The sequence below is a fragment of the Mesocricetus auratus genome, unplaced genomic scaffold (genome assembly GCF_017639785.1).
Source record: "Mesocricetus auratus isolate SY011 unplaced genomic scaffold, BCM_Maur_2.0 Super-Scaffold_100023, whole genome shotgun sequence".
Classification (NCBI taxonomy): Eukaryota; Metazoa; Chordata; class Mammalia; order Rodentia; family Cricetidae; genus Mesocricetus; species Mesocricetus auratus.
Window position 1 is genome coordinate 29,250,073 of NW_024429204.1, and position 13,903 is coordinate 29,263,975.

The window sequence follows — 13,903 nt, forward strand, 5'->3', positions numbered from 1 at the left end:
TATTTGCAACAGCCAGAACCTGGAAATAACCTAGATGGTCCTCAACTGAAGAATGGATAAAGAGAATGTGGTATATCTATGCATGGAGTATCACTCAGCGGGGGGGGGGCACTGACATCATGAAATTTACATGCAAATGGATGGAAGTAGGAAAAATCATCCTGAGTGAGGTAATTGAGACCCAGAAAGACAACACAAGCTTTCATCCAGTACCTGATGGAAGCAGATGCAGAGATCTGGGCTGAGCCCTGGAAGTCAGATGAAGAAAAGGTGCAAGGATTATAGGAGCAAGGGGGTAAAGGTCATGGTGGGGAAACCCACAGCGATAGATGACCTGAGCTTGTGGGAGCTCACAAGGCTCTGCATAGACATCTGGGGAGGCGGCATGGGACTGACCTAGGCCCTCTGCATCTGGGTGATAGCTGTGTAGTTTGGTCTTTTGTGTGGCCCAGGCAGTGGGACCAGGACCTAACCCTGATGCATGAGCTGGCTGGCTCTTTGGAACCTGTTCCCTATGGTGGGGTGCCTTGTTTAGCCTTGATTCTGGGGGCTTGGGAGGTGGCCAGGGAGGTGACAGTGATACCTTAGGAAAGGAGATCACTGTGAATATACTAAGCAGTCAAACTCCAGTCATGTTTATGAGAATAGAGCGATGTTTATAGTGTACAGAGTGGCTATATGATATTATGAGACTAGAGCGATGTTTACGGCATACAGAGTGGCTATATGATATAAGACAAAGAGTAGAGATGGAGTCTTTAAATTGGGGGTTAGACAGTAAAATGCCTGTAATATGCAAATAGAGAAGAATGCTAGGGGTAGAAAAGTTTAAACAGAGATGGAAAAAAGAGGGAGCAGGGCCAACTAAAACTTAGGATGTTTGGGAAATAGATGTAGAAAACTACTTTGTAAGCTAACTAAAAAAAATATGATTAAAAGAAAGAATCTTAATGTAGGTACCCTGTGGTGATGGACAATGCTGTCTCCAGAAGCCATAGGCTTTTAAATAAAAGTCCAAATTTGATACTTCCTGATGAGTTGTTAGCCAAGGCGCTCTCTCAATACAGACTGTTGTCATTGCTCTTGGTTACCCACTGGAACTAGATGGTAAGACCCTCTCACTCAAGACACTACACAGTGTGAACACAGGACACTTGGAAGTCAAGATAGGACTGAGCTAGAAGCTTCCTCCTGCTGGCTAGCATTCATAGTGGCAGAAGGCACTTTGCGGGTGACTGGTGGAGAAAAGATATCAGCACTGTTGTCTAATGACCCTGTGTTCTATTACACGGACCTGCCAGGCCAGACATACCTGCTGATATAATAGTGGCATAACTCTTAGACGGACAGCCAACCACTCTCTACTTGGATTTGAGGGAAGAATCACAGAGAAGAAAATACGTGTGGCACAGCAAAAGCCTGTAGAGCTAGGGAAGTCACAGGCCCTGGAGAGGCATTAACTACTAATATTTCCACTAAATTAACATGATGGGGGGAATGGCCTTCTGAATATATGCTTCTTATTGGTTTAATAGAACACTGGTTGGCCAGTAGTCAGGCAGGAAGCATAGATGGGGCTACCAGACAAGAAGAATTCTGGGAAGAGGAAGGAGAGAGGAGCCAACAGAGAGACACCATATAACTGCTTGGAAGATAGGTTGCCAGGTATTTTCTGGTAAGATCAGGCCATGGAGAAATACATAGATTAGTAGTTATGGGTTAATAATTAAGAGAGAGCTAGCCATAAAGAAGTCTAAGCCGTTGGCCAGTTTTTAAGTAATATAGCCTCTGTGTGTTTATTTGGGGCTGAATGGCTGTGGGACAGGTGGGACAGAAACCTCAGTCTACACTGACAAGCTGTCAAAATGTCTCCTAAATATTCATGTTTGTGCCGATAGACTAGTGCTGTTCTTAGCCTGTTACAGAAACTTCTGTTACAGTGACCAACAGCTAATGTGGGGACTCATACATGTTCCCAGTGCAGAGAGTGACTGTTGGGTGCTCGAACCTAAACAAATCATCTGTATCAACTCCTTCAGGGCCCAGGGAACAACACAAAACAGGACTAACAAAGATCTTTAAGAGCCAAAGGACAGGAAAGGGTGCAGTCATAAACACACCAAAACCTGCACACGACCAGACTCAAAACAAACAAAAAAACAGGAAATAGTAGGTGGCTTCGGTGGGACTATGGAGAGGTCATCATGCCTAAAAGAGGGAAAAAAGGATATAGAGGATGATTATAACCCCAATACAGTGTATACACTTTCAAAACTGTCTAAGACTTCGTGTTGTAATTTAAGAAAGGGAGCACATTAGAAAAGACGCCATGAGCCAGGGTTCAACCAGGGAGGATTTTTTAAAAGGGATCATAAAAAGGGGAAAGGGAAGGAGGGAGACCAAACTCTAGAGACAGGAGAAACAAGAGAGAGGAAAGAAGGGGAGAGAAAGAGAGAGACAGGAACAGACAGAGAGATGGAGAGAAAGAGAGAGGGAGATGGGAGCATAGTGAGTGTGCACAGGTGGTGCTCTTAGTGGCTGCAGCTGAGGGCGTATCCTGTCAGAACCCCAAGGACAGGCCAGTGCAGACGCCTGAACATTGACACTTCAGGGGTCTGGCCAGCCTCACAGTGCTGCTGAGGAAGAAGGCGCTTAGAAAGCACTTAGCAAAGGCTCTCGCCCGTGGCGAGCACCCCCAAAATATCAACGCCGTTAGAGCATGATCTGATTCTTTGTAAATTGCTTTCATTGATCCACAGCAATAAAAGGAAAGGCAATTAAGGAGAGGGAGCCTAATCTACAGGAACCTGTTTGGAAGGCAGAAAAATGCCATTTAGCCATAGAAGAGACAGCTGGGCAAACTCATTAAGAAGTTACACAAGAAGTCAGCAAAGCCACAGCCATTCTGAGCCAGTTAGTGGGAGGCCCTGTGCTCCTGCATGCTTCACTGAGCACCTAGGAATTGTCTTATAAAAGTTAATTTTCTTAATGCCAGTGAGTCATCCGGAAGATCAAATTATGTTTATTGTATTCTGTTTAAAAGATCAGCAAAGTGTGGAACCCATTACAGGAAGACTTCAGTCTTAAAATGCTTAAAATAATAAAATACCTGGTGCTCAAAAGGACAAATCCTCCACTACCTGGAAAAAAATAATGCCTGTCTTAAAATTCTGGGAAGCCGCACTTTGCTGGAGGAGCGTTAATTCACCTACATTCATATGCGAAGGGCACACTCACATCCATTATCCCCTGTAATGCCCATAAAAGCCCCCAGAGCTGGATAATTATCCTGAACTTCGTGGGTGTGAAGCACAACCAGCTTAGAAATAGGAGGTGATTTGTTTGTAGCTGTTCTTTAGAACAGATTAAAAGCCCGAACTGGAAAATAAGAAGAATGCCTCCTACATCAGGCTACCTTTATTGGTCCACAACGTCCAGATAACATATGTTTAGGAAAACTATCCTTAAAAAAAGATTGATACCTAGAATTGAAGCCTATTCCTATCACTAATATCTGTTTTACAATATAAGAAATAGCTAAACATTTTATACAACAAACTTATATCCTTATATGGCTTCCATGGTTAGACAGATGGTATTGAAAATATGCATGAGTTTGAATAGCAATGTCTGCCAATAGTGCATGTACATGTACACACACACACACACACACACACACACACACACAGAGAGAGAGACAGACAGACAGACAGACAGACAGACAGACAGACAGAGAGGGAGAGAGAGAGAGAGAGTTAGGCAACTTGTAATCCCCTTCCAAATAACATGTCCAATGTTTACATCTAGACAGAAATATTGGATATTTATCTACAAATAAAGTGAAATTCATGAATCGAACAGTGTACACATATAACCAGAAACCGCCAGAGGCATTTTGTATCCTAACAACACCTTAAAATATTTATACTTCACATTCTCAGAATATCCTTACTTTGAAGAGATCAAGGTAATATACTTTACTGATAGGTTTGATGTACTCCAATTGCCACTTGTAAAAATTTTATCTTAATCTTAAACTACAGCCAACAGGACTTCACTCATATTTCCAGAATGTGTGTTGCCACTAACAGTAGAAGTTGCTTTATTGCTTAATCAGTTACTCAACAAATCTACTTTGTTGATTAGGTGACATTTTTACTGAGAAATAAAACCACAACCTGAAAGTAAGAAATATGAACTCCATGCAGCAAGCTTGTAGCTTCTACAATTGAATCTACAGAAAACAGTCTTCATCCTGAACAACATACTCTATCGTTGGGTGGTGGTTACTGTGACCCATCTGCACTGTTTCAATCTTTTTTGGGGGGGGAGCGGCAAGGTCACATACATTCAAGAGTAACCTTGACCTTGCTATGCAGCTTAGGATGACCTTGAACTCCTAATCCTCTTGTCTTCCCTTCGTTGTTTTTTTTTGCAATTTTATTTGTTCTTTAAGAACTTTAGGTTTATATTTTTATCATATTCATCTTTTTATCTTTTCTTTACCCACCTCCTCCCAGGTCCCCCTCGTCTTCCCTATCCATGCAACTTTCTTTCGTATTCTTTAAAAACAAAAACTAAAGTCCAATCTGTGCTGCTCCTATACTCCTGGATATGTGACCTTCACTGGAATATAGTCAACCTATCAGAGATCACACCCTTAAAAAAATCTAACAAAACCCCGACTTTCCCTCTCCCAGCCGCAATCAGTTGCCAAGAGCTCTTCAACCGGGGCTGGGACGTCTTGCCCACCTCCCCTCTAGATGCTGCCACAAAATCCATAAGGTCATATGTGTAAATGACCTACTGTGTCTGGAAAACACTGTTTCCGTGCAGCCGTCCATCACCCCTGTACTCTTTCTGCTCTCTCTTCTCCAGTGATCCCTAAACCCTTGGAGGAGGGAGTGTGATATGGATGTCTCATTTACTACTTCATGCATGCTAGGATTAGCCCTCTACCAACCAAGCTACTACTACTGTGATGTCTCACTTTAGACCAAGTCTATAACACCGCAAACCCATTAGTGACATGTCCATGGAATAAACACCAACATGGACCTTGATGCAGGCTCAGGCACTAAATTCAGCTACTTTGACTCTGATTTATACTCTAAATCTATTATTTATTGCTCTAGCCAAAGTACAGCCATGGCATCGACTTGTAGTAATTATAGGAGGGACTGAGATCTTTTGATCCACAATTGTAAATCAAGGTACATTTCGGCCTCTACTTTCTTTAACATGACAGGCTTGTTTCTCTAGAACTTGATAGCGAAGAAGATGGTTCAAAGGACACATCTTAAGCAGGCACCAGGCGTCAGCTCTGAGGCAGGGTGCAGAATGATAAGTGGAAGAAGCTAGATTAGGACCGAACTGCATTCTTCCTGTGCTGCTCACGCTCACCTCATCTTTCTTCTACCCCAGCATTTCTCACACCATGGTCTGATGTCCGCTGAGGTGCTGGCAATGGCCATACCTTCACCTCATCGAAGCTTGGGGTCAGGGTGTGGTGGGAAGGCTTAGCTTAGTATCTGCCCTGCGCCAAGCAACACAGCTGATTGTTCATGAGAACTTTAAGAATGGCTGCTTTTCGCCGGGCGGTGGTGGCGCACGCCTTTAATCCCAGCACTCGGGAGGCAGAGGCAGGCAGATCTCTGTGAGTTCAAGGCCAGGCTGGACAGATAGCCTCCGAAACAATACAGAGAAACCCTGTCTCGTAAAAACCAAAAAAAAAAAAAAAAAAAAAAAAAAAAGAAGGCTGCTTTTCACTTTATAATACCCTCAAAATGCCTTCAGCAAGGGCGGTGTGGATTGGACATACATGTCCGTCACAGTCTCACAGGGTGACAGCCTTGTTCCTGGCTTAGGGGAAGAGGTAGGGCTTGCACAAGCAGATTCCTGGTGCTGTGGCTTTAAAGTAAGTGTCATCCCTGAGTCAGCCTCCTCTCCCACTCAGTCTGGCTCTTGCTCTCCTTCTCCTCCATTCCCCTTCCTCCTATCCTCCTCATCTCCTCTTCTCTCCTCCCCTCCCTCCCTTATCCTCTCCTACCTACTTCTCTCTTCTACCTCCAAGATGTCCTGCCTCACCTCAAGTTCAAAGCAATGGGTCTAGCTGACCACAGATGAAAAGTTCTCAAACGGGGAGCCAAAACTAAATCTTGCTCCATTGAAACTATTCTGTTGGGTATTTGTCACAGCACCAAAACATTAACATGGATGGCAGGCACACGGCTTGGTTGATAGAAGCATTCAATAGATATTTGTTGAATGATCATATAAACTATTGCTGTATTGGCTGAATTATTAAAAGATATTAGGAGAATTATACCAGAAGAGTTTAGAAAAGCATCAGATGTTTCTTTATTATATAACGCACAGAGAAAAAACAATAGCTACCACATATATAAAATATTCACACAAGTATTTTGGTCTCCACAAATGTGTTATCAGTGGTCAAAGTTAATGAAATGGTTCCTTTCCATTTACAAAATATTAAAATAATAGATATTTGCCAAATGTTTTGTTTTAAAAAGGAATTACAAGTTAAGTGACTTGGAAAAAAACATCTATCCCCCTCCCTGTGACTTTAGTATCTCTAGAATTAGTGTTGACGCATCTCAGGCTGGGGAGCTCACTACCTGCCAGAAATGTGAACTTCCTGTTCCAGTCTCATGCCGTCTCTGTGATGGTTCTATATCCAGTGGTCTAATACCTACTTCAACCATGGGTATCCATTATCTATGGTTTTTCTCAATTATAGATTTGATTTTTTTTTAATTCTTTCATTTGAGAGTTACCTCTTTGGAAGTCAGTGAGGTCCCACAGACCCTCAAAACATTACCAGCTATTTTCATTGTTCTTGATGGATCCTGCAAGTACTTGATGGTAAGATCCTATTTCTGAAGACATCACATACTTGAGTCATAGAATATGGAAAAACAAGCTGGTACTGACCTGGAATTATCAGCTCTACTGGCTAGCTTCCATTGTGCTGAGATGCACACTACTGGAGGAGAAAAACATTCATCAACCTTATCCAACTGTGATTCTTGGGAGCTACAATAATGACTGTCCTTGTAGACATGCCTACTGGCACAATAGTGGTATAGATGTTATATGAATAACTAACCATCTTATGGTTGGATTTAAAGCCCACTCCAAAGACAGAACACATATTTGACACTGTTACTGGAGCCAAGAACCTGTTGCTGGACATGTAATTGGCCCTCCAGGAGAATATACTGCCCTTATTATGCTAGATGGAAATCTTTGAAGCCGATTTCTTATGACTTATTGCTATACACATAGAGCTGTGAATCTCTCAGCCCTCATTAGAGAAGTTCCTTTCCACAGAAGGTATCAGTGAACACAGAGACATACAAGTGGCCAAGGATAATAGACTCTAGAGTGTTCAAAGTAAATGAGGTATCTAAATCACTCACCAGAGGGGGATCACAAAGGATGAGAAGGCAAAAAGAGTGCAAGAGTCAGAAGCAGTAGATGACTACAACAAACACCGTTGCCCGTGGTACCTTACAGAGGTTGTGGTGCCATACACAAGATCCCTGCAAGGTAAGGCCAGACAAAAATCCCAGCACAGATACAGATAAACACTAAGCTCCACCCTTTACTGTGGAGCTACTAGCCATTGACAGCTGCTGGGAGAGGGTGACTCAGTTTCCTGTAAGAGTAAGACCTTTGGTTGGGGAACTATGTTCCAAGAGACAGCCATCGTCTTAGCTAGGGTTTCTACTGCTCTGAAAAGATACCATGATCCCAGCAACTCTTATAAAGAAAACATTTCATTGGGATGGCTTGCTTACAGTTTCACAGGTTCAGTTTATTATCGTTATGACAGGGAGCAAGGCAGTGTGCAGGCAAATACAGTGCTGGAGTAGTAGCTGAGAGCCCTATTATAGGCAACAGGAAACTTACTGACACACTGGCATAGGACACCTCAAAGCCCACCCCTACAGTGACACTTCCTCTACCAATGCCATATCCACTCCAACAAAGCCATGCCTCCTAATAGCACCACTCCCTATGAGCTTATGGGAGCCAATTACATTCAAATTACCACAGCTATAAACCCAGGAGTTTAAGGACAGCACAAATTGAACTAAATTGTTGTTTTTTTTAATAGAACACTAATTTAGGAGGGTAAGGGGTGTGGGGACATCCTAGGAGATAATAAGAGGGGGGAGAATGAAGGGTAGATATGATCAAAATATTCCCTGAAATTCTCAAAGAATTAGTCTTTTTAAAGACACAGGGAGAAGTAAAATTCCAAAAATCCTTTGTAATCAAAAGGACACAGTCAACCATCTAAAGAAGATCTGTGGGATTTGTACTAACTTGAAGGGAAAGTCGATTGAAACCACATGTGATACCTAAGGCCCTGACTCCATCAGTCAAGTCAGTTGGGCTGCAGGCAGGCAGGTGTGGAAGAGGTCACACCTTGGACCTGCTATGCAGCACCTTCTCATGCTAAAGCAACCAGGTTAGACATAAAACCCGGGAACATCTTTCTCATCAGAAAACAACCAAAGATCCTAGAACCAATATGGAAAGAACACTGAAGAACACCATGGGAAGTGTAAATCGGTGTATTGGAGGGAAATTAACTCTCTCAATGCTATTTGTGTTAGGAATTATAAGGGTAATAAAAAAATTAGGCATTGCAGAAGAACCCAAATAGTTTATTCTCAAGAGTCTAGAGGGATATGAAGGATCCACTTTTCATGGTGGTCTTACGATGGTCAGCCACTGTGCCCAAAGGACCATACTTTTGGCATACATTTATCTCAAACGAACTCTAAATTACCTCATTTTAAACCACCTCTAGAAAACAAAGACAATTGTGTCAATTCTTTGAGTCAAATAGAACATGCAAAGTAATTCAAAGTGGTTTAAATATTAAAAGTGAGGGGAAACAACACCATCCAAATTATGAAACAAATGATAAGTTAAAAATCAAAACTTTGATTTTTACAAATCAATTTACAACTATAAACTAAAAATATTTTCATTTAATAGTTAGCAAGAGCATAATAATATATTGAAGTATCATAAAAATGCCAAAATGGTTAATTATAGGAAAAATAAAACTTTTAAAGATGCTATGTAGATATACAAAAGAATTTTTGTTTCATATTTATTTATTTGTGTGTGAATATGTGTGAGTGTGAGTGAGTATGTATATGTGTGTGTGAGAATGTGTGTATGTGTGAGTGTGTATATGTATGTGAGTGAGTGTGTGTGTGTGTGTGTGTGTGTGTGTGTGTGTGTGTGTGTGTACCTGAGAATCACAGAGAGCGACTTTCAGGAGTCAGTTTTATCCTTCACCTTGTGGTTCTGGGGATCAAACTTAGGTGGTCTGTCTCTGGAACAAGTGCCCGACTCCCTGAGCTTCCTTACTGGCTCCAGAAGATGTTAAAATAGTGATAGCCTGTAAACATTGTAGATGGGGACATGAAGTATATAAAGTGCTTAAGAGGAAAGGGTCTGTCGGCTTCGATGAGCTATACACTCATGCCTAGGTGTGTTACCAAACAGAAACTGAACACTCTGCCCAGTCAGCTTTGTACACTAATATAATAGTCCCATTATTCATAATATCCCAAACGAAACAATCAAACACTCACACGCTGATAAATGGATGGGCAAAAATGAGATGGATCCAAAGAATGAATATTATCTGGCAATAAAAGGGAATGAAGCCGCCAGACATGGTAAGCTCATGCTCGTAATTCTAGCACTTAAAGGTCTGAGGTAAGAGGATTTTCATGCGTTTGAGACCCTTCTGAACTATTACAGTGAGTTTTAGGTCAGCCTAGGCAAGAGTAAGATCATCTCAGAGATGGGGGGCAGGGAGAGAAAGTGGTACTTGTTTCAATGCACTTGAACCCTGAGATGTTATTGTCGAGTGAAAGAAGTTTGAAGGAAGAAGTCATGTGCCGTATGATTTCAGAAGATGCAAGTCCACAGACAGAAAGGGAAACTAGCAACTCTCAGGAGGGGGAGAGGAAGGAATCAGGCGAAACTGCCTATAGGGACAGAGCTTCTTGGCAACCATGGTGAAAATACTCTCAACTACAAAGCAGTAAAAGCACAATACAAGAAACTACCTTGTACATTTCTAAAAGATGGCATTTTGGGCTGAGGTGATGGTACAATCAGTCAAGTTCTCACCTGAATCCAATCTCAAGAACCCAAATTTAAAAAGAAAAAAATCGTTGTGATGGTGAATGCTTTTGATGCCTTACCTCCTCCCCTCAGCTTTTAGCAAGTAGAGATAGGAATGTTTCTGGGGCTTGCTGGCCAGCGAGCCTAGACTATGTAGCTAGTCTCAGGACTGTGAGAGACACTGTCTCAAAATAAACGTGGATGACATCTAAGGGTCAACACTTAAGATTGATGTCCTCTTGCTTACACAAATGCATACTTACATACACATGCACCAATACACCCACAAACATGCATACAGATAGATGTGTATGTACACACACACACACAAATAAAAGGATTCAGGGAATATTAGTTATGACTTAATAGGGACATTATATTAAGTCAATGGTCACATAACTAACTCTCAGCTATACATTGATGTCAATGGCACAAAGCATGTATATCAGAAACAGTACATCCTGTACAATGGAGTATTTAAAACATGATGTAAAAATGTTCTTTTCTTTAAAAAAAATTCTCTACGGTTAGATTTCACCACCACACAGCAAAACAAATCCTGTTTAGATTAATGATTGGGGAATGTAGAGAAACTAGGTGCAAACTTGGCAGGATTTATTGCTCTACAAAAGGAGACAGAATTTCTCAGCACAAAAGCAACGGAAGCAGCCACAAATTAGGACAGTGAAGGATATCCTGTCTTAAAAATAGAAATAACTGTCTATGGAACAGAAATGCCTACAAAATTTAAAGGGTAGTAATAAAACCAACCAAAACACAGGTAATAAATTCTTCATGCTAATATTTAATATTTTCATTTAAAGTGAATTTTCCCCCAACAGATGAATCCCTAATTGAAAAACTAAATAACAATAGTGTATTATTTAATGAATGTCCAACTTTATAGACAATAACAAAGTTGGAATTTTTATAGACTAGAAAATATTCATAAACCGGAGAAATAAAGAATGTGCTAGGAGTTGTGGTTGCAGCACAAATCAGAACAGACACAGAAGGGTGTATACTGTATGTGGCAGGCCTTTTAGATTGCAGCACCCTAGTAAACACATACTAACATCTCACTGCCTGTCGAGAATACAGACCAAAAGCCAGGGAGTGTGACTGTTTAACTCCCTAGATGTTCATATTATTATCCCAAACATCTATACTAGACCTGGGCACATAACACATTTAAACAAATTTATCAAAATACAGCTTATACTCTAAAGTAATTCAATATCTGGTACATTTCTAGAAATCTATTGTAAGAAAAAAAATCAGACAGTAAAGCATATTTGCATGTTATTTTCCCTAAATACTTGCTGAACACCCATATGCCCCGAGGTGTTCTCGATGATAATCCAACAGCTCTATATCCTAAACAGACCACAGACAGAATCTACAATGTTGGTAAGGGCAGTGGGGTGGCCAAAAAGAGACAATCGCTTTCACAGAGAAGACTTCTAGTCACACACTTGTCAGGATCCTCTCTGTTCCAGATATGTCAGTCACAGTCAACACACAGAGACAGAAAGTGCCACACAGAGACAGACAGAGCCTCAAGTTTTTGTCACAAGCTGCAAGAAGTCTCTACCAGTCTCATCCACAGGTTTGTCAGTACATAGTCTACTCTTGCTCTAGCAAGAAGGCTAATAATCTATCGTTGATTATAAATATATAATGATCTACCTCTGTGGAGGAAGTCAGATGTATATGTCAATAAAGCACTGCTGGCCAATAGGAATCTAGATAGGTGGGACTAGGAGTCCAGGAGGATTCTGGGAAGGAGAATACAGAGAGTCAAGATGTAACGCCATGGGGTAGGAAGCCCAGAAACTTCTCCAGTAAGAGATATACTTAGATTAACAATTATGGGATAATTACTTAAGTCAGAGCTAGCCAGTAAGAAACAAGCAAGGCCAACAGCTTCATAATTAATATAGCCTCCTGTGTGTTTATTTGGGACTGATGCGGCTCTGGAACCAGGCTGGCGGGAAGGCGTCTCTCAAGGAAAAGCTTCCCTTTACATACCTCCTCACCCATGGCTTCACTCTCTAGACTCTTACTGACCACATGGTCAACTAAGCTTCAAAAATACTAAATAAGCAACATTTGAAATTGAACAGTCCATAACTTTTAAAGTATGCATAACCAGAGTCAGATGGTGAAATTTTGTGGTGTCCCCTCTCCAATCTTCCAAGTACAGGAATTGTCATGCTGTTAGATGGATCCATACGCCACCTACCTATTAGCTCCTAATAGTCTTTTCAGCAGATTGTGATATGACAGTTATTGTGTTCAAGTGGCATTTTACTTCACAATGCTCTCAGTCACAAAAGTAGCGATGCCTATGATTGACACACATCTGTAAGAAACTGTAAAGTCCTTCCTTGTGTGAGAAGGTGAGGCTTCTTGACCTAATAAAGAAAAATGTATGCTGAAGTTGATAAAATGTACATTAAGACTGAATCTTCTGTTCAAGACTATTGAAGAAAGAAAAGGAAATGTGTGCCCACATTGCCATATCTCAGACTATGAATATTATAGCCACAGTATGTGAACAGTGTTTTAAAAAGACAGGACAGGCACTAAGCATTTTTAATTCTATAAAGGACAAACCAGTATATGCAGTCTATTTCCCCAAACGGTTTCCAAAGGCTCACACTGGGAGTCTGAAAATAGATCTCCTGGGAGCTAAGATAAGGTTGCCTGCATATCTTGACCTTAGCTTTCCAACACCCAATGGAAACAGGCAAGTGTACTCCTGCCTGACTGCTGGCAGGAAGGTGCCAGTATCCCTAAGCAGCCCCCATGAATAGGGTACAGCACGGCACCAGTCTGCTGGAATCCCACCCTCCTCTTCACGTTCCCTGAGTTTTTCTCTTCTACGGTTGGTGGGAGGCATTTGAAAGATTCGGTTCCCTCGTCAATGGGAATATTCTTGGGAACACTTGGAGGAAAATGTGACTACATTCTCCCCTTCAAATGGGCACAGAGCCAGAGAAACGTCTCAGATCTAGAAACAAGGGACAGATCACAGGTTTCTCGCCACAGTGTGTGACTTCAGCTCTTGAACATTTTTTTCTCTAATTCAGATCGTGTTGTTCCCTATAAGCAGAGCTTGTGTCACTGTTACCCTTTGGAACACCATGGTCATTGCTTAGATGGTGTAAGTCCAAGACCTCTGTTGGCCCTCTGGCCCTCTGACCCTAGTAGGTGAACCTGAAAGCTCACTATGGCTCTTAGAATACATCCTGCTCAGGGCCAAGGCAACCATTCACAGTATCAATATGGTCATGTAAACGGCCCTGAACTTTGCAGCCTTCACTCTATCCTATATTATACGTTGTCTGTTCCTTTCATACCAAATGAAGAGCATTCCGCATCCTTATTCCTAAAGAACACAGTTGTCCGGTATTCTTGATGGTCTCATCCAATAATTCCAGTCTATTCTCTCTAGCCCCCGCCCCCATTATCTCTGCTATAGTTCTTCTAGTGTCTTCATCCGTGATGCTATCATTGTCTCCAGTCACGGGAGACAGGCGGGTAGGATTAGGTCCAAGACATCCTTGCTTTGGCATTGCGGGAATTGCCCCTGCATTAATATGTTTCCTCCTCTCTAGCCTCATGCTTCATGTTCCTCAGCCTAACACATTAAGCCCATCCAGGCTCTGCTGTTGCTTTGACTGCAGTACCACATATCATCCAGGGGCTGCAA